This window comes from Dendrobates tinctorius, unplaced genomic scaffold, assembly GCF_039654945.1.
Source record: "Dendrobates tinctorius isolate UK_male_01 unplaced genomic scaffold, ASM3965494v1 ptg000008l, whole genome shotgun sequence".
Classification (NCBI taxonomy): Eukaryota; Metazoa; Chordata; class Amphibia; order Anura; family Dendrobatidae; genus Dendrobates; species Dendrobates tinctorius.
This window is the reverse complement of record NW_027361676.1, coordinates 49,238,984-49,260,171: the sequence shown is the minus strand read 5'-3', so window position 1 is coordinate 49,260,171 and position 21,188 is coordinate 49,238,984. Positions and strand designations below refer to the sequence as shown.

The 21,188-nt window shown below is 42.7% G+C and overlaps 1 protein-coding gene across 1 annotated transcript in view; it reads right to left on the bottom strand.

Moving 5' to 3' along the window:
* GALNT7 (polypeptide N-acetylgalactosaminyltransferase 7) overlaps window positions 1-19,066 on the bottom strand; it is a 262,812-nt gene extending 243,746 nt beyond the window's left edge. Inside the window, exon 1 of the mRNA XM_073577415.1 lies at window positions 18,884-19,066. The gene's annotated coding sequence lies outside the window, so the exon portion shown is untranslated. The remainder of the gene's footprint in view (window positions 1-18,883) is intronic.
* Between the last annotated feature and the right edge of the window lie 2,122 nt (window positions 19,067-21,188).

Below are 21,188 nucleotides of genomic sequence, written 5' to 3'. Positions count from 1 at the left end.
GGGTGTAAGTTGCATACAATACATTAGGTATGTTCTGAACAGTGGCAGCAGCTCTGGGTGTAATAGGAGTATAATACATTAGGTAAGAGCAGAACTGTGACTTCTGCTCTGGGTGTAACTTGCGTACAATACATTAGATAACAGCAGAACAGTGAAAGCAGCTCTGGGTGTAACTGGAGTACAATACATTAGGTAAGATCTGAACAGTGACTGCAGCTCTGGCTGTAACAGGAGTATAATACATTAGGTAAGAGCAGAACAGTGAAAGCAGCTCTGGGTGTAACTGGAGTACAATACATTAGGTAAGATCTGAACTGTGACTGCAGATATGGCTGTAACAGGAGTATAATACATTAGGTAACAGCAAAACAGTGACTGCAGATCTGGCTGTAACAGGAGTATAACACATTAGGTAACAGCAAAACAGTGACTGCAGCTCTGGGTGTAACTTGCGTACAATACATTAGGTAAGAGCAGAACAGTGACTGCAGCTCTGGGTGTAACTGGAGTACAATACATTAGGTTACAGCAGAACAGTGACTGCAGCTCTGCCTGTAACAGAAGTACAATACTTTAGGTAACAGCAGAACAGTGACTGCAGCTCCGGGTGTAACAGGAGTATAATACACTAGATGGTGGCCCGATTCTATCACATCGGGTATTCTAGAGTCTCTGTTAAAATAAAAAATAGTTATATACTCACCTTCCGACGGCCCCCGGACTCTGTCCAGCCTCTCATCACGCTCCCTGCATCTTCCGGTCCCAGTAATGCTTAGCGAGAAGGGCCGGAGATGACATCGCGCTCACGTCAGCAGTGTTTTGCGCAAAGCATTACTGGGACCGGAAGATGCCGGGAGCATGGAGAGGAGAGAAAGAGTTCGGGGGCCGTCGGAAGGTGAGTATATAACTATTTTTTATTTTAACAGAGACTCTAGAATACCCGATGCGATAGAATCGGGCCACCATCTAGTGTATAATAAGCTCATCTGAACAAACCCTAAAGGGAAACATCAGGGATATTTTTCAAACAATTACATACACATGCGAATCACTGTCTGAAAAAACAGATTTATCCCCAGGGGACATTTGCAGCGCAGACCTCCTTGAATGTTACCCTTTCTTGATCTCTACAGCATATACTGGCATACACAAATTCTACATTTGCAGCACTGGTCATTTTATGCTGTCAGCCTTACACTGCGTATGTAAAATTACATTTCATGGAATCTCATTTACAACGCTGTTACCACAATGCAAAACAAATTTCTGCAAGTAAATATGCAGTGGAAAATCTGCTGCGTCTATGCCCCATGCACCTCACTGTCATATTAACCCCTAGCTAAACACAGTCACAAAACTGAGACAATATTGCCCCGTGTGAACTGGGCTTTACAATGTGTCTAGAATGCTGCAGAAGCCTAATCGTTTTACAATGGTAAATGCAATCCGTGTAGATTTTGACGCAGAAAGTTCAGCAATAGTCCCATTTATCAGAAGCAACCTGTTCAGATGAAAGGAACGGATTTCCAGTTAATTTCTGCACCAAAATCTACAATATGGGAATTGAACCTGAGAACTGCTGATCAACTCTGGGGAACCAAGCAGATGCTTTACTGATTTGCCTCTAATTACTGAGTAGGCATCTCTCTCTAGCTTTACGGTAGACTTGCTGTGGAGGAATCGTTGCTTTTTTTTTTTGTTTCTTCACAACTACGTGTCATTCACTTATCATAAGTGAAGGAACCAGGATATGTACCAGGAAGTCCACATACTGGATATCTACGTGGCTGCTAGATCTCAAAATACGTTTTCCAGCCGCAACTGCCCCACCCTCTCAGGTGAAAGAGCAAATGCTGGCATGCTCTTTACATAAGTAGCCTTGTACAGAATTCCTCTGAAGAAACAGGTGCGCTGGTCACACGTTTGCGGGTTTCTAATATTTTTCATTGTGGTTCCCTTTTCTTATAGAGTTAGGCGATTTTTAGAGTTATAACTGTAAATATTTGGAATTACTACATTTTTTTTTTTATCTACGGCCTCATGCACATTGCATAAACAATCTCTATTGGTCTGTGTTACTCACAATCATTAAAATACACCTTCCCAACTGCTTGTCGTCACTATCGCCACTGTCTCCTTATTTGATTGACAGTTCTGGCTCCGTAGAGCCAGGGAAGGGTGGAGATAGATGGAAACTAAGCAGTTAGCAAGGTGTATATAAATGATTGCCTCGGTATAGTTTGAACAGTCATCTTGTGCCGACAGAGTCCCTTTAATGACCCTAATAGAATAACCAGCGTTTTGCTTATTGGCTGCATTTTTACGTGGACTAGTGATTGAGAAGGAGCATTCTTATGAGCGAATATTCATCATCAGTTGTTGTTGTGGAAGGATCCTAACTCCAGCATGTCATTGCTTGATATAGTTGCTTCCAGCCAAATTGTTATTTTGATATCTATTTGCTATTTTTCATGTAGAGAAATGCTGACCGTGAATTTCTTCTTCAGAAAGAAATTCTGTGAATTCCATACAAAGCTTACAGTCAGTTTAGCTCTTCTTGGCGGAGAATGCTGCAGTCTTCTGTTGCTGCATTTGTGCAAGGCTTTATGTGCTTAAAAGGCACTTCCTAAACTTTCCTGATATGAAAGATGACAGGTGTCATATATGACTAAGAAAGACTCCAGACCACCACTTGTCCCTCCTAAAACGTTATTATGCCCTGCACTATATTATTGAGGAGAATTAGAACCTACTGTCCATTTACTTTTTATTGACCTTCTCTGAGCGTGGAAAGGTTGAGAGCCGTGCTGCAGAGCAGACATGAATACTAACATCTTTTACAGCCAAACTGTTCTAAGGCTGCAATAAACAATACATCCCCCTCGTAGATTGTTGTGTTTTCCATCTATCTGTATTGGTAACATCTTCAGTGCAAGAGGGACCAACATTCTGAAGAATAAACATAAGTTGCTGACTTTTCTGGCTCTAACTGAATGTTGGTTTTTGATATTTCCAGTAAGAGAAAGAGAACTCTCTATTGTGTATTTAGATGTGCTTGGACTCCTGCCAGAGTTGCATATGATAGATTGTGCAAGGCAAAGAGTAATGAAAATCATTTTTAACACACAGAAGTTGGTAAATAATAAATTTTACAGTCAAAATCCTATATTCTGTTTTGAGTTTCATTTACCTAAATTTGCATAACTGTCATTATTCACCCTGATTGTTCCTCTGAGCACTGGCTAATAATCATTCCACCCTTGCTGATGTAGAGATCTTTTCCCCATTGCTCTGGCTTCTTTCTTCCTTGTGCATATTTAGCAGCCAATATGAGCAAGCAGGGAGTGAATGTAAAGTAAGGAGGAAGGACTGAGCAGAAGCTGGATTATTCAGAAAAGACACCTTAAACTCAACTGGCAACGCAGTTACTTACAAAAGTAGTATCATAATCAAGATCAGCTACAAATTAGCTCGTCTTATTAGATTTTTGAGTAAGTGTATAAGAAATCAATATGTCAGGGTATGCATTACCATGCCAAATATTTTCATCATTTAATTCAGATATATACATTCAGATCAGTTTTTGTCATGGTTTCATAAGACTGTGGCCCAGTGATGCCTTGAGTGACAGTTCAGCTGCCCTATGGCATCTGAAGTGTGGTGGACTGTCTGTTCCATGAGTGACGGTCTAGTCATCCAATCAAATCCTGGGTCGTGCTCAGCTTTTTGATTGACAGCCCTGCTGCTCAGTCTGGGCTATCTTGCAGGTGTTTCCTCAGGTGCCTCCCATCTTTAATTATTTGCAAGCTATTTAGCTGGGTTTCTGTCTGCAGTCAAGTGTCTATTGTAGCTTTGCTTAGTTAGGTGTGTATGTATGCTTGCTCTTTGTCTGACTTATTGATCTTGTTGCTGACCTCAGAATTGTTGTGACTATTCGTGTTGATTATCCTCTCTGACTTCTGGTATCTGACACCGGACTTGGCCTCTGACTATCCATTTGTTGTACTCCCTAGTCTTGTCGTACTCTCCTGGCATTTAACCTCGGACTGTTACCTGACCGAGCCTTAGTCTAAGCCCTCTGTACTACCAGCTCTCCTGGTATCTGACCTCGGACCTCTTCCTGAATACCCTGTCTCACAGATTGCCAGTGAGGGTTGACTCAGCGTCACAGTTTTAACACTTTGGTGGGCCTATTGCCTTATGAATATTTACTAGTCATTGGAGACTGTTCCTTTCCTTTTTTCTCACTATTCACCTAGATCAAATAAAAACTTCTTCCAGTCAAAAATTGTCTTTTCATAGTTTTTCAAAGGCTCTGTTCACATGCAGCTTTTTGTAGTGTTTTTTTCTATACAAATTAAAGCTGATTTTTACAGTACCAACAAAATGGAGATTTTAAAAATCTCATTTTTTTTCTCTCCTGACTTAATTTGAGAACTGCATCGTTTTTTAAAATCTGCAGCCTGTGAAATCTTTCGTCTTTGCCGCGTTCTTTCACCCACGTAAAGCAATTAGAAGGTAAAAAATCCTGCAAAAAAATAAAAGCATTTTTGCATATTTTAACAGCATTTTTGAAGCAGCTTTGGTGAATAAAACTATTAAGTGACAAAGCACACATGTAATCTGCACCCAAAGAGCTGCAAAAAAACATGACAAAAATTCAGCAGAAAACAATGCTTTATCATCATACCACCGAACAAAAAGTGGAATAACTCACGATCAAAAAGACGAATATAAATAAACTTGGTACCACTGAAAACATCCTTTTGTCCTGCAAAAAACAAGCTGCCATATAGCTTCATCACCGGAATAAAAAAGTTCTAGCTCTCAGAATAAAGCGATGCAAAAATAATGAATTTTTCTATAAAATAATTTTTATTGTATAAATGTGCCAAAACATTAAAAATTTTTATAAATGAGGTATCACTGTCATCATACTGACCCGAAGAATAAAACTGCTTTATCAATTTTACCACACGCAGAACTGTATAAACATGCCCCCCAAAAGAAATTAATGAATTGCTTGTTTTTGTTCATGCTTCCTCTCATATAAAGCGATCAAAAAATGTCATGTCATGTGCCCGAAAATGGTACCAATAGAAATGTCAACTTGTCCCGCAAAAAAGCAAGACCTCACATGACTCTGTGGGCCAAAATATGGAAAAATTATAGCTCTCAAAATGTGATGACGCAAAAACTACTTTTTGCAATAAAAAGCGTCTTTTAGTGTGTGACAGCTGCCAAACATAAAAGTCTGCTATAAAACCCACTATAAATAGTATATCAACCCCCCCTTTATCACCCCCTTAGTTAGGGAAAACTAATAAAAAAATGTATTTAATTCCATTTTCCCGTTAGGGTTGGGGATAGGGTTAAGGTTAGGGTTAGGGCTGTAGCTAAAGTTAGGGTTAGGGTTGGGGCTAAAGTTAGGGTTAGGCCCAAAGATGAGGGGGGCTGGCACTCCCAAGTACATAGATTTATTATCTAATAGCTCCGAGCCAACAGCTGAGGGTATGGAGAGAGGCAGAGGGCAGGGGTTCGAGGTGGCGGATATTGACTCAGATGCTGGGGAGAGACTCATTGGTTCAAGGACTGGAGGCAGGTAGTTTTAGGAAACTGGGACTGTCATGCCCCACTCTGGCCCTGGTACACAAGGTGTGGGAGAAGATTAAAAGGATTAGGGGAGTGGAGGCCCTGGCGAATTATTCCCCTATATGGCAAAATGAAAAACTGCTGGAGTTTGACAAAATGGGGTAATTTAAAAACTGGACAAGGAAAGGAAATCAATACATGGCCCAATTACAGGACTCACAAGGACTAGTGACTTTTGAGAAACTACAGGAGGAATATGAGTTATCTGAGATCTGTGGGTTCCAGTATAGGAAGCTCTGCCATGCTTCATAGCGCAGAGTAAGACGGTTTCTATGAGGGTCCAAAAAGACATATTGGTGGACTATGTGTGTAGTGATGGGGGAACAAAAGGAGTTTTATCAGGTATTTATAAGGACTTAATGCACACCTTTTTAACTAATTACCCGATTAAGGCAAAAGAGAAGTGGGAAGATGAATTGGGGCCGATAAAAGAGGATAAGTGGCAGGCGATTATGGAATATATAACCTAATTGTCACTGAGCCAAGTAGACTCTCACAAATATATGTGCTCCATAGAGTATATAGGACACCTGAAAGATTATTTAGGGCAGGACTGAGACAGACTTCTGGATGCCCTCGTTGTCAGGCTGATGGGGCCAGGATCTCACATGTTGTGGCAGTGCTCCAGATTGGATTCATACTGGACAGCGGTTATTAACACTATAGAGGGAGTGTATGACTGTAGAATTGAGAGGGATCCTGTGGTTTGTATTTTGGGTTATGTGTAGGAGATTCAGATTCAAAATCAGTTCTAATTGGCGATAGCTAGTTTGCTATACATTGCACATAAATTAATAGCTAGGCACTGAATAAATGAAAAACCGCAGACAATACAAGAATTTATTAGACAGACTTTATTGTAAATATGGAAAAAGGTATTTATGCCAAAAGAAAAAGGGAAAAAATGTTCAATTCATTGTGGACACCGTGGGTGGAGAGACGATGATTCCGAAAGGAGGACATACTTCTGAGTATATGTTGCTGTTTTTTCTATAATGGGGGGAGGGCGAGGGGATGCGCTGTAATTGAAAATATGTGACCTTGTTGGACATTGTAATGTCTGAACTTTGTTCTCTGTTTGAATTTCGTTAATAAAAATTTATCTGATTAAAAAAAAACCACTTAGGGTTAGGGTTGGGATTAGGGTTAGGGTGTGTTAGGGTTAGGTTTGTGGTTAGGGTTATGGTTAGGGTTGGGATTAGGGTTAGGGGTGGAGTTAGAATTGGGGGGTTTCCACTGTTTAGGCACATCAGGTGCTCTCCAAACGCGACATATGTCTGATCTCAATTCCAGCCAATTCTGTGTTGAAAAAATCAAATGGTGCTCCTTCCCTTCCGAGCTCTGCCATGCGCCCAAACAGTGCTTTACCTCCATATATGGGATATCAGCATACTCAGGACAAAATTGCACAACAACATTTTTTTCGTCCAATTTCTCCTGTTACCCTTGGGAAAATAAATTAGGGGCAAAAAGATTATTTTTGTGAAAAAAAATAAGATTTTTTTAATTTTACAGCTCTACATTATAAACTTCTGTGAAGCACTTGGGGGTTCAAAGTGCTCACCACACATCCAGATAAGTTCCTTAGGGGATTTACTTTCCAAAATGGTGTCACTTGGGGTTTCCACTGTTTAGGCACATCAGGGGCTTTTCAAATGTGATATGGCATCTGATCTCAATTCCAGCCAATTTTCGTTGTTTTGACGCATTCTGTGCGCAAGCGTACGCATTCGTTTTTTTTTTACGTCTCTGGATGGACCCAAAAATTCAACATGTTGCGTCCGGTGCGTCTAGAAGCACACCTAGAAAAAAAAAACGTGTACGAAAACGCAGACGAACGCATGCAAATGCAAGACCATGCGTACGCCATGTTAAACATAGGTACGCATGACGTATGCGCACAATGCGCTGCGCACAAAAACGCTAATGTGAAACCAGCCTTAGAGAGACTGGCAGAAGCTAAGGGGTCCTATGGTAAAATGCCCCTTCATACATTGCATCTTACATGTTATTTTCATTGCATGTATTAGTTAAAAAGATCTTTCATTTTTAATGGCAAAGTTGAAAATGAAAGAGAATCTGTCACCAGGTTTTTGCTACCCCATCTGAGAGCAGCATGAGGTAGGGGCAGAGAGCCTTATTCCAGTGATGTATCACTTAGTTTAGTGGGTGCAGCAGTTTTGATAATCATTGTTTCTCTTCTGCAGATATAGTATTGCTCAGAAAACTGATCTGTGAACAGCGCCGCCCCCACCACTGATTGACAGCTTTCTGTGCACTGGCAGAAAGCTGCCAATCAGTGATTACACAGAGTAGGTCTAGCAATCAGTTGAGTAGTGATCATCTCCTTTTGATTTTATTGAACCTACAGCAAAAAGCCCAGTAAATGAAACCTCTCTGGAATCAGGGGCTCTGCCCCTACATCATGCTGCTCTAACATTGCACAGCCAATATATTCCTTTTAAAGAAGCAATCAAGTTCAAGTGGACAATGTTGATGCTTTTCATGCACAAGGTCCACAGTATATAAGACTTGTTAAACAGGCAGTGTGCCAGGTATTTAAGTATATATTATCCCGCCTAACACTGTGTCATCCATTTCACTGAAGCACAGACATTAAAGCAGACTTATTTATAGTTCTATAGCAATGTTTTATACCCCAGATAAGTGTCCTGAAGCCTGGTGATATTTATTTTACTGAATATCTGATGTTTGTACTGCAATTTACCTCCACATGTATATCCCTGCAATCTGTAATCATTGCTGCCAGTTTTTAAAGATCATTGAATATTCCTGTGCAAAATGCTGTTTACAATTTTTACGGATCTATAAGCATAAGAAATGTATTAATCTGTGGGCATCTTTATTTATTTAACTAAAAGTCTGACATTTATGGAACAGGTATTATGTTCTGGCTTTTACGGTATAATGTATAATTTGTAAGACATACTGCTGTTACCTTCCACACTCCAAAGATAGAGTGATATGTCAATCGGTGACTTCTCAAATGGCCCTTAGCTTGGGCGTGTTTGAAATAGGGAAATTAGATTACAAGTTGTGCTTTATTCAGGAACTGATGGGAGCTGCACATTATGTCAGCACTAAATAAATAGCAGGAAAAGAGCAAAATACTTTACAAGGTAATGTCATGTCATAACAATATGAAAATGACTAGGCACAACTTCTGTAATGTTAAGGTTATGTTATAGCAGCTGTTCAGTGATAAATTACCCATCTTTTGGCTCAGAAGTGTCGAGACTCTATATGAAATGCTCAAGTACATTGACAAAATATTATCATTCACTCTAAAGGGAATCTCTTAGGCTAGTTTCACACTAGCGCTTTGGAGCGCAGCGACGGCCTGCGCACGGCCGCCGCTAAGCCCCGCCCCTGCCGTGCCTCTGCCGGTAGCTCCGCCTACCGGCGCATAACGCTGCATGCGTCCCCTATCTTTATCACTGGGGGCGCAGGCCGTGCTGCCGTTTGGTTGCGCCGGCGCACCGTCAAAAAGGCGCATGCGCCGCCAAACGCATACTGCGCACGGCCTGCGCCCCCAGTGATAAAGATAGGGGACGCAGGATGCATGCAGCGTCATGCGCCGGTAGGCGAAGCTACCGGCGGAGACGCGGCAGGGGGCGGGGCTTAGTGGCGGCCGTGAGCAGGCCGTCGCTGCGCTCCAAAGCCTTAGGCTGGTTTCACATTAGCATTTTTGTGTGCAGCCATGCGTCATGCGTACCTATGTTTAACATGGCATACGCATGGTCTTGCGTTTGCATGTGTTCGTCTGTGTTTTCGTGCGCATGCGTTTTTTCCAGTTGTGCGTCTAGACGCACCGGACGCAACATGTTACATTTTTGGGTCTGCCCAAAGGTGTAAAAAAAAGCATTCGTACGCTAGCTCACAGAATGTGTCAAAACAACGCATTACAGTCTATGGGAACGCAGGCGTGCGCATGGACATGCGTACGCCTGCGTTTTAGGAGTAAACATTTCTAGACACTGGTTTAAACCACCCCCTACACAAAGAAACATTGTTTGAAATGTGAGTATAAAAACCTAACGTCTGAGTACTTTTTTTCTCAATTTATATTATGTACTCTTGTCTCTTTTTTTATTGCAGCGTGTCTTCTTCATCAGCAGCAAAATCTGAAGAATTCAGCTGTAACAGGATCTATATAAAGAATTCCCATGACACTCGCCCACTGGTGTCCCATTGGTGGAGTCTGTTTCAAGGATTTTCCTTCAGTGAAATGTGACACCTAGAAAACGCATGCGCATAAAAAACGCAAACGCATGCGCGTTTTTGCATGCTTTTTTTCTTGCGCACGATGCACTGCGCACAAAGACGTAAATGTCAAACTAGCCTTAGCATTATCGTCCCCCTACACAGTCTATATGGGCATTCGGGTCATAGGAAGCTGAATAAAATGATAACTTAATATTTGTCATCCAATGTTATACTGTATGTCTGAGAGTCTGCCGCCAGAGATTATTTTTAATGAAAGGAGGCATTACCCCTGTGAGACATGTAATGACTGACACAGTGCTCTCATAATTGCACACAGCTCTGCACTGAGATCAGAGCTGACAGTACAGCAGAGCCAACACCATGAAGCGAGCACCTGCAGCTGCAAATGTGTTTGTAATGAGACAAAGTTCACTTCTGCTGTACTGGTGTCATGTTATTTAACTTTTTATTGCCTTATGGTACTTTATTTTATTGAAGATATTTTCACCCAGTGGCGTGAATGCGAAAAACTGTTAACATGCAGGGTTTTGTTTTTTTTTCCATTTTGCTACTGTATGCTTTTCGCTACTGCAGATTTTTTCCTGTATGACCCTGCTTAATGAAAACTTGCACATAATTAAATTGCAGATAGATTTCAAGCTTTGATGGTGTGACTGGTTTTGTTCCTGAAACTCAGCCCAGCTGTAGTAGCTAATAGTTGGGCGATTTGGGGCAGATTTTCCGCAACGTGTCCAGCCATTGTTTTCATCCTTAGGCACAAACCTATTTTTAATTTGTATTCTGTCTGTGTGGAAAATGGATCACACAACGATCAAATGTTAGCCTATGTGTTGGCGTACACAGGTTATAGGTCTGTGTGGAAAAAAGGGTCTCCTGCTAGTCTGGCATGGCTCGCATACTAGACAAGTGCATGTACCGTAAATGCTAGAAACTTCTGAAACCATCTGCTATGCAGACTAATGCATGGAGCTGCACAGTCACTTTCACAGTTTGTGACCGTGTGACAGAAGTCAGCATTACGAGTGCTAACATGGTTGCCGGTAGTAACTGACAGTCAGTTACTTCCTGTCCTAACGAGTAAGGGTATAAAAGTGTGCAAGTTACTGACTGTGAGCACAAGAAACACTGTATGTAGTCTGATAACTATGGATTCAGAAGTGCAGCCATTTTCTAATATGGATGAAGGTGTTTTTGATTGCAAGAAAGGTATTGTTTTTTAAATGTATAATAAATTAACTTGATAATGTACTATATTTATTAAACTTACCATTTATCTTCACATTTATGCATCCTCCCTTAGGTCCCGGGAAGTCTCGACCTGCGCCAAACGCAACCTGCTGCAGTTTGGTTGCGTTGGCGCACCGTCAAAAAGGCGCATGCGCCGCCAAACGCATACTGCGCACAGCCTGCGCCCCCAGTGATAAAGATAGGGGACGCAGGGCGCATGCAGCGTCATGCGCCGGTGGGCGGAGCTACCGGCGGAGGCGCGACAGGGGCGGGGCTTAGCGGCGGCCGTGCGCAGGCCGTCGCTGCGCTCATAAACGCTAGTGTGAAACTAGCCTAACTCATAACACCTCCTTCACCCCTCTGTGTCAATGAAATGCTAAAGAGGGACTCTCTCTCTGACTGCAGTACATTAGCTAAGCCAGCCCCCTTCTATCACACTTGTTAGAAACAGTGAAGAGGGCTAAACATCGGAGCAAGACAGTCGGCGGTTGACTCCTTTAAGGATGATAGCAACAAGTGGCATAACTACAAAGTTATGGGCTCCGGTGCAAACTTTCAAATGGGTCCCCCCATGCCACACATCTCCGCTCCGCATACCTCATACACGTGCAGCCCTGCTCCACTCTGTACACCTCGTACACACACGGCTCCGCTCACCTCGTACACACGGCTCCGCTCCACACACACTTCGTACACACGCGACTCCACTCCGTACACACACGGCTCCGCTCCACACGAGACTCCACTCCGTACACCTCGTACACACACGGCTCCGCTCCACACACTTCGTACACACGCGACTCTGCTCCGTACACCTCGTACACACACGGCTCTGCTACATCCACCCTGTAAACCCCTCCTGACCCCACACAAACTTAGTCTCATCCATCACCATGACAACCAGCACAGCATAGTCCTGCATACACGGAGGCTCCCGATAATGTGACCCTTCACTCCTCCCCTCCTGTGACCTCATCACAGGTCCTGTGCACACAGATCATCGCGTCAGGCCAATTGCAGCCTAGCAGCCAATCAAAGCACGGAGCTGCACAGCCAATGAGCGGCTGCAGCTCCCAGAGGCTTCCACTCCCCTGACAGTCCCACTACACAGCTCATCTTCAAAGTGAAAACTCTCGATCGGGCCCCTAACCACTCCGGGCCCCATCGCAACTGCGAACGCGGTAGTTACGCCCCTGATAGCAACACAAAGAGCAGGGAAAGCTCTCTGCTTTTGTTGGAATAACAGTGGAGCTTCTGAGACTATTAGGCTATGTGCGCACATTGCTGATTTGCCGTGGAATTTTCTTTGCAGATTCTTCCTCTCTTGGCAGAAATTACAGGTAAAATTAAGCAAGTTTTTTTTGCATTTTTGATGCGGATTTTCATGCGTTTTTTCCATGCGGATTTGTATGCGTTTTTGTAAGCTAAAGATCTATTATTTAACAAAAAAAAAATAAAAAAAAAATGTGATGTCATTTCTTTGTCCAACCTCTTATTTTACATACTTCATTGAAGAATATTGTTTACACACAGATGGATATAGATATATTGATAAATAGATGGATAGATTTATCTATAGACAGATGGAAAGATCTATAGATTGCTGCAAAGGGAGCATTCTTTGACAAAAGCAAAGTTTGAAGGAGAAAATTATTATTTCAAATAAAAATATTTTTTTCTAACCTTGTTAATGTCTGGACTAGATTTTAAATTCATTTGGCAACTCATTTGATTAATAAAAGTATGAGTTTTCATGGTGACCCCAAACTTTTGAATGGTAGTGTCTATAGATAGACAGATCTATAGATAGTAATTCAAAAATGAAGGCAGCACTCCATGACATATGTTGAAAAAGGTGATGAATTTATTCAGACCCACAAGCCGTGGGTGTTACTTAGGTGCTTATTTATAGACCTAGTTAACAATCTTCAAATGGTGCCAATCATTTTACATAATACAATATAATATATACATTAAAGTGCATAACATCTTTCACTTTTCAAATATCTCATATATTCAATATAACTGCTTATCTGTGCAAATAGTGCCAAAGTGCTCCATGCTTTATAAAAATATTGATGCTTTACATCATTAGTTACATAATATTCTCACTCAGCGCTTATATTTACCAATCTACAGTATCTAACATCTCCCCTTTAGTTTACATACCGCCACATGGAGGACGCCATGAATGCTGTTTCCAGCATCCTTGTTATTCTACTGCGCATACTCCAGCGCGTCATCACTGTTGTCATAGACTATCAGCCAATAGTTAATGCTGTGTGGCGTTCTCTTCATGCGCAGGCGCACAATGACATTGTCAACTCTCAAACGCCATCTTGGATGTGTATAAATGCAGCTAAAATAAGAGATTTGAAAATATATAGATATATCTATCTATAGATCTATCTCTATAGAAAGATAGATATATCTGTAGATAGATATATCGATGAGGTAGATGGATAAATATATCTGTCCATTTCTCTATAGCTATATCTATCCATCTATAGATATATATTTAGATCTTTCTATCTATAGAAAGAGATATGGATAGATATATCTGTAGATAGATGGATATATCTACAGATACATCTATCCATATATCTGTCTTTCTATAGATAGATATATCTATCCATCTATTTATAGATATATCTATATAATGATATATCTATCTATATCTATCCATGTATCTATCGATCTATATTTAGATGGATAGATACATCTATAGATAGTGCCTTGCGAAAGTATTCGGCCCCTGGACCTTTTCCCACATATCATGCTTCAAACATAAAGATACCAAATGTAAATTTTTGGTGAATAATCAACAAGTGGGACACAATTGTGAAGTTTAGCGAAATTTTAGTTATTTTAAATTTTTGTGGAAATTCAAAAACTGAAAAGTGGGGTGTGCAATATTATTCGGCCCCTTTACTTTCAGTGCAGCAAACTCACTCCAGAAGTCCATTGTGGATCTCTGAATGATCCAATGTTGTCCTAAATGACTAATGATGATAAATATAATCCACCTGTGTGTAAACAAGTCTCGGTATAAATGCACCTTCTCTGTGATAGTCTCAGGGTTCTGTTTGAAGCACAGAGAGCATCATGAAGACCAAGGAACACTACAGGCACTGCCGCAACTCGGACCGGAGTGTGTGGCTGTATAGAAATACATGCAGCCCCACACTCTGGTCCCGAGTGCCAGAAACAATGCCAGGTATTGAGGTGCGAGACTCGTGCAAGTTTTTTGCAAGTGTGACGCCTGCCTTAAACGCAAACTCTGTTTAATTGAAAAAAATGGAAGTAAAAAATGGTGTGGGGTCCCGCACAATTTTTTGCTCCAGAGAAGGAAAGCCAACGACTGGGGGCCAATGTTTATAGCCTGGCTAGCGGGTAATACCCATGGATCTTCCGAGTCTATGAATATCGACCAGCAGCTGTATATTTAGCCTTTATTGGCTATGAAAATAGAGGGACCCCAAAAAAAATGACGTGGGATGCCCCTATAATAGCCAGAAAGGCTATGCAGACAGCTGCGGGCTGATATTCATAGCCTAGGATGGGGCCAATATTGGCCTCTCCGGCTACAAACACCAGCTCACAGCCACCCCATGTAACAACTCTGCTGGCATCGCTGCATGGCCTCCCATTCCCCACTCACCAACTTGCTCACTGCTCCAGGCCATGCTGTGAATTATGTTTACTGCCTGCTCCTTGCCTTGTCTCCTGTCTGCTGTGTTCATGTTTCCTGACTGTGTGTATAGGGGGGCTGCACCTGGACTCTCTGCTTCTTATTGCGTTAGGGTGCACCTGGCTAATGTGTCCCTGACCAATTACCTAGAGCCCTCTACTATTTAGAGCTGCCCCACCCACTGAACCTTGCTTGAGCTATGTCTAAACTCAGTTAATATCTTGTTACTGAGCCTGCCAGGTCCTCTCCTGTGCATCTTCTTCTCTGGAGGTTTTTCCCCTTGCCTTGCTTGGTACTCTGTCTGCCCTCCAGGAGGCAGAATATCCTGGTCTCTGTGCCTTGTCCTTGCCCTGTCTCTGTACTTAGCCTAGTAATTCTCTGTCCGCCCTCCAGGAGGCAGAATATCCTGGTCCCGGTTCCATTATTCCTTGTCTTGGTCCAGCCTTGCTTTGTAGCTGTCTCCTTAGTCCTACACCTTGCCTCATACCTATGCCTTGTCTGAACTCTGTCCTACCTCTGTCAGTCTTCTTGTCTGTGGTTCCTTTCCCTGCTGTGTCTTTCCTGGTGTCCTCCCTGTCTGCTTGTGCTCCGTACTCCAGCGGTTCTGCTCTGTTCTGCCTGTGCTCCGCTTCTGCTGCTGCAGAACCTCTTGCTGCAGCTTCTCTCCACAGACCTTGTGGTTCAGCTTTGCTCCGCTCCTGCTGTTGCAGAACCTCTTCCTGCAGCTCTTGCGGCTCCACCTATTCCGCACTCCTGCAGCTCTGCCTATTCCGCACTCCCGCGGCTCTGCCTATTCCGCACTCCCGCCTGTATCTGTACCTCCTGTGTGAACAGGTCCAAACCTGTTCCTTTATATTCCACTCCTTCCTGTCTGTATCTATACCTGCATCTTTTGTGTGAACAGGTCCAAAACCTGTTACTCGTATACCACTCCTGCCTGACTGTGTCTCGAAGCCGTGCCCGCTTGCCAGTGTCTCAAAGCCGTGCCCGCTTGCCAGTGTCTCAAAGCCGTGCCCGCTTGCCAGTGTCTCAAAGCCGTGCCCGCTTGCCAGTGTCTCGAGCCTTGCCCGCTTGCCAGTGTCTCGAGCCGTGCCAACCTGCCCTGTGTCTCGAGCCGTGCCAACCTGCCCTGTGTCTCAAGCCGTGCCAACCTGCCCTGTGTCTCAAGCCGTGCCAACCTGCCCTGTGTCTCAAGCCGTGCCAACCTGCCCTGTGTCTCAAGCCGTGCCAACCTGCCCTGTGTCTCAAGCCGTGCCAACCTGCCCTGTGTCTCAAGCCGTGCCAACCTGCCCTGTGTCTCAAGCCGTGCCAACCTGCCCTGTGTCTCAAGCCGTGCCAACCTGCCCTGTGTCTCAAGCCGTGCCAACCTGCCCTGTGTCTCAAGCCGTGCCAACCTGCCCTGTGTCTCAAGCCGTGCCAACCTGCCCTGTGTCTCAAGCCGTGCCAACCTGCCCTGTGTCTCAAGCCGTGCCAACCTGCCCTGTGTCTCAAGCCGTGCCAACCTGGGTACCAGCAGTGCCTGCCTGTCGCACCTGTCTAAGTGCCTTGTCCCCGAGTGGGATCAGCAGCCACAGCCAGACACCACCCTGGAGTGGCACCTGGCAGCTACCTGCCGCACAAGCCTGACCTCACCATCAGAGGCTCCAGTGAAGACCGAGGTAGCTGTCATAGTCACGCCCCTTCCAGGGTAGTCTAGTTTGTGACACAGTGGGGCCACAACCCCCGGCTCACGCCAACCTGCCAAGGTGCGAGTATGACATCCCAGAAATGGCGCATCTTAGAGATTCTGGCACTTAGAATCTCTTTCAAACTGCCATGTAGCGATGGCATATGGGGTATTAGGGGGTTGGTGTCACCTTTGCATTGTAAGGCAACATTAAGCCCAGTTAGTAATGGAGAGTTGTCAATAAGATACCTATCCATTACTAATTCTATAGTTGGTAATAGGTTAAAAAAAAGACACAGCCAGAAAAAAGTATTTTCATGAAATAAAACACCATACACAGTTTTCCCATCTTTATTATACACTTAATACACAAATACTCCCTGTCCGACGTAATCCAATTAATAACGAGTGTCCCACAACGATCTCCCCTGTAGAACAGTGACATCAGGTGATGTCACTGCTCTACAGGGCCTCCCGCGATGCACTGACAGGATATAATGGCTCCTGCAGTGCATCACTGAAGAGGTTACCTTAGTTCAGGCTCTCATTTTACGGCAATGCTGGATGAGAATTTTCTCACACAGCGTTGCCGGTGAGAGAATGAACTAAGGTGGCCTCTCTCCCGGCAGCGGAGGGATACAACGCAGAGGATTATATCCACCTGTCAGTGCATTACAGGAGGACAATGTCAGTGTTCTGCATGGGAGATTGTCGTGGAACACTCGTTATTAACTGGAATACGGCGGAAAGGTATGTATAGGTTGGTTTATTTTATTTTTATTACAGGAGATCGAGGGCATCAAGAACTAGGTGATTGATGAGTATGTACTGTATGTTATGCTTTATGTACTGTATGTTTTTTTTTTTTATTTTACAATTGAACACAGCCATCGTCTGATGGGACTACTTTCCCATCATTGGCTAATGCGGTCACTGTCATGTGACAGCATTCATAGCCGGATGGGAGCAGTATTCCCATCAGACAATGGCTGCCTACACACACCCAGACCTGCACACACACACGCACACAGTCACCTCCCACACTCTCTTCCTCCTCCCGATCTTCAGCGTTTCTCACATCCGCAAATCTTTTTACACCTGCGGTTTTGCTGCGGATGTGCCTGACTCAATGGAAGTCAATGGGTGCAGAAACGCTGCAGATCCACCAAAGCAATTGACATGCTGCGGAAGCTAAAACTCTGAAAATCTGCGTGGATTTTTCCGCAGCATAAGTGCACCAATTCTTAATTTCACATAGATTAACATTGGCTGTGCACTACACTGCGAATTTTATGCAATTCCGCACATCTAAAAACGCTGCAGAAACGCATCAAAATCCGCAACGTGTGCGCATAGCCTGAGAAGGAATATGAAACAGGATGTTCCATGGTTTGTGTCATAATGTATATTAGTACATTTAATTATTTTATAGCTGTAGGGAAATCCTTCTAATCACTTGCCACTCTACTGGAAGGTTGCTGGGATAGCTAGCAACCACAATGCTATCATAGTCTAGTTTATGCAATAAACATTTATTTTATTCTAAAGAAACAAACTACAATATGTTGGAATTCTCAACCCTCTTTTGTTCATTAGCAGCTCAGTTAGATTCATATGTTCTTACATCAATTTTGCAAAGCAGAAGCAAAACTATAAAGCAAGAAAAACAAGCAAAGACTCAAAATGAAAGCAGAAAATTATTAAATGTATGATTCCAATTAGTTCACATTACCAGTAGCCTGAGATTAGTACATTTGTGTAATAAGTAGCAGCTTATTCTGAGCTGTGCAACAAAACTATCTGTTCATTTCCCAACAGTATACCAGTTTATGAGGCTATCATTTAAGTTGGGACTAATTATTATCCCAAAATTCGGGTCTAGGTGCACATTGTGAATAAAAGAAATTATGTCCTGTCACAAACCTTTATATTTAACATCACCAGTTGCTATTTACCAGGAAATGTTATAAGTGACGGTATGAGAGCAAAGCATTTATAAATCCTGTACTAACACAAGAGCTTTCACTGCATTATTTTGTAGGCTCATCTATCATGAATAGGATTATGTGTAACACTATCAGAGACAGCAAGCAAGAGCCAAGGGAGAATGAAATATAATACATAGTTTTTAAAACAGTGGTACAGTACGACATCTTTTCCGTGAATGTGCTTCATGGTTTCTGTAGTTTTTTTGCGTTATTTGGAATTACTGAAAACTTAAAACAAGTACAATTCACTAGGTTTAAGCTCTAAGATATACGAATCAATGAATCATCATTTTAGATAAGCATTCTTTAAAATGGGAAAGGAAGTGCTAAAAAAACAATTAAAAAAGGGTTTACATTTCTTCCATTGACTATATTTTATGCAGGGTAAAGCAAACAAAAAGATAGCCTCACCGTGTCCTGTATTATGATTCAGTCAGTCTTGCAATGTAATGGGTCTCCAGTCAATAGTCGTGACTTGCGGCTTATCATAGGAAAGAAATTTTGGCGAGTCCCAAAAATAGATAAAATCCTCAGATTTATTTCAAATAATTTAAAAGCTCATACAGGTTGGCAAAATCCCTTATTCACTGAGATCCAGATTCCTTATCATACATGGTATAAAAACAAATGGTAACCAACCGTTGATCAATGAACACACATGTTAACAATCAATCACATTTGAGAATAATTTGCCTAATCTCCAAGCTAGATCCCAAAAAGAAAAAAAACAAAAAAACATAAACCCATTGTCAAACCACTGGAATTTAATATAGATAAAAAGTATCATTTCTATAGTTCATACCATTGGGGCATTTTGTATCAAGTTTAATGATCCAAAACAGTTCTCTTAGGAGGAGTTTTTTCTTCCAGTCACTGCCTCTAATAGGATTATCTACTTTTTCTATCCCATAGAATGAAAAATTATTTAATTCCCCTTAATGTCTCTCTACAAAATGTTTGCATGCTCCTGAATAGGATGCATTTTTATTTCTGATGTTAGTAACATGTTCTGCCATCCTTTTCTTTAATTTACGTATTGTGCAGCCAATGTATTTCATTTTACATTCTTTGCAGAATATGCAATATGCAACATAGTTTGTATTACAATTGATGACTCTTTTAATGTCATTGGCTGCATCAATCTTTTGAGTTTGCAGTGTATATTGACACATAGTGTATTTGGGACATGCACATTTAAAAAAAAAAACTTTTGCAGCTTAGCCAAGTTTTTTTTATCACTTTTTGGAGGCATGTATAGACTTGGGGAAAGAGTAGCACCTATTGATCTCCCTTTTCTCGGCACACATACTAATCCATTTTCCAGGATTTTATATAAGGCCGGTTTCACACGTCAGTGGCTCCGGTACGTGTAGTGACAGTTTCCTCACGTACCGGAGACACTGACACAAGTAGACACATTCTAATGAATGTGTCTATGCAGATGTCAGCGTGTTTTCACGGACCGTGTTTCCGTGTGCAAAATACGCTGACACGACCGTTTTTGTGCAACTGCACGGATCACATGTACCCATACAAGTCAATGGGTCCGTGTAAACACGTACCACACACGGATGGCGTCCGTGTGCCATCCGTATGCGTTTTTAGAAGTCATAGGGTTAACATTGAAACCAATTTTTTCAATACACGGACACGGACAGCACACGGATCACACACAGATGGTACACACGGACATACGGATAGTACACGGATCACACACGGATGGCCTACGTATCCACACGGACACAGATAGCTCCGGTACCGGTTTTTCCGGTACCGGAATTATCTGGACGTGTGAAACTGGTCTTGATCTTGGAATAATATAGGGACATATCTATGTACAATATTTTTTATTTCCTGAAATTGGCAACTATATGGGGTACTAAAAATGGTTTCATTTTTCATTTTGTTAAATTTTGTTGTTGTCGGTTTCTTATTGTTTTTTATACCATCATCTCGAGTGTTTGGCCGGGGTCACACTAACCGACGCAAAATACGGTCAGTATTTTACATGCGTAATACGGATGAATGGCCCCTAAATAGTGCTCCGTATGTCATCCGTAATCAAGGTGTGGTCGCGTATTTTGCGCATGTGAGCATCCGTATGTAATCCGCATGGCATCCGTATGGCGAGATTTTCTCTCAGGCTGGCAAAATTGACATATAATGGAGCCCTATGACAGGGTTTCTAACAGAAACCAAAGAATAGATATAGACACATAGAATGCAAATATACTGTATATATTTATCTATAATAATAAATGCCCTAAGCAGCTTCCGGTTGTAACAACTTCCGTCCAGTTGTAACCGGTGACGCACACCTCTTTCCATGTTAACCCTCAACACACCACTCCTCCTCAACACACACACTCCTCTCACCTTTCACCATCTCCACTCACGTCCACTCACTCTTTCACTCCACATACGACCCTTTCTCTCACTCCGTCTCTCATACTCACGCCGTCATCGCCGCTGATCCACGATCCCCGACATCTTCTTCTGCCGGTGCCATCCTGGATCCAGACGTCCTCCACGCCGGCGACATGTTCTTGCGGCGACGCCATCTTGATTATCGCGGGATTTCACGATACTCAAGATGGCGTCGCCGCAAGAACATGTCGCCGGCGTGGAGGACGTCGGGATCCAAAATGGCGTCGGCGAAATCTCGCGAGATTTCGCCGACGCCATTTTGGATCCCGACCGCATCCACGCCGGCGAC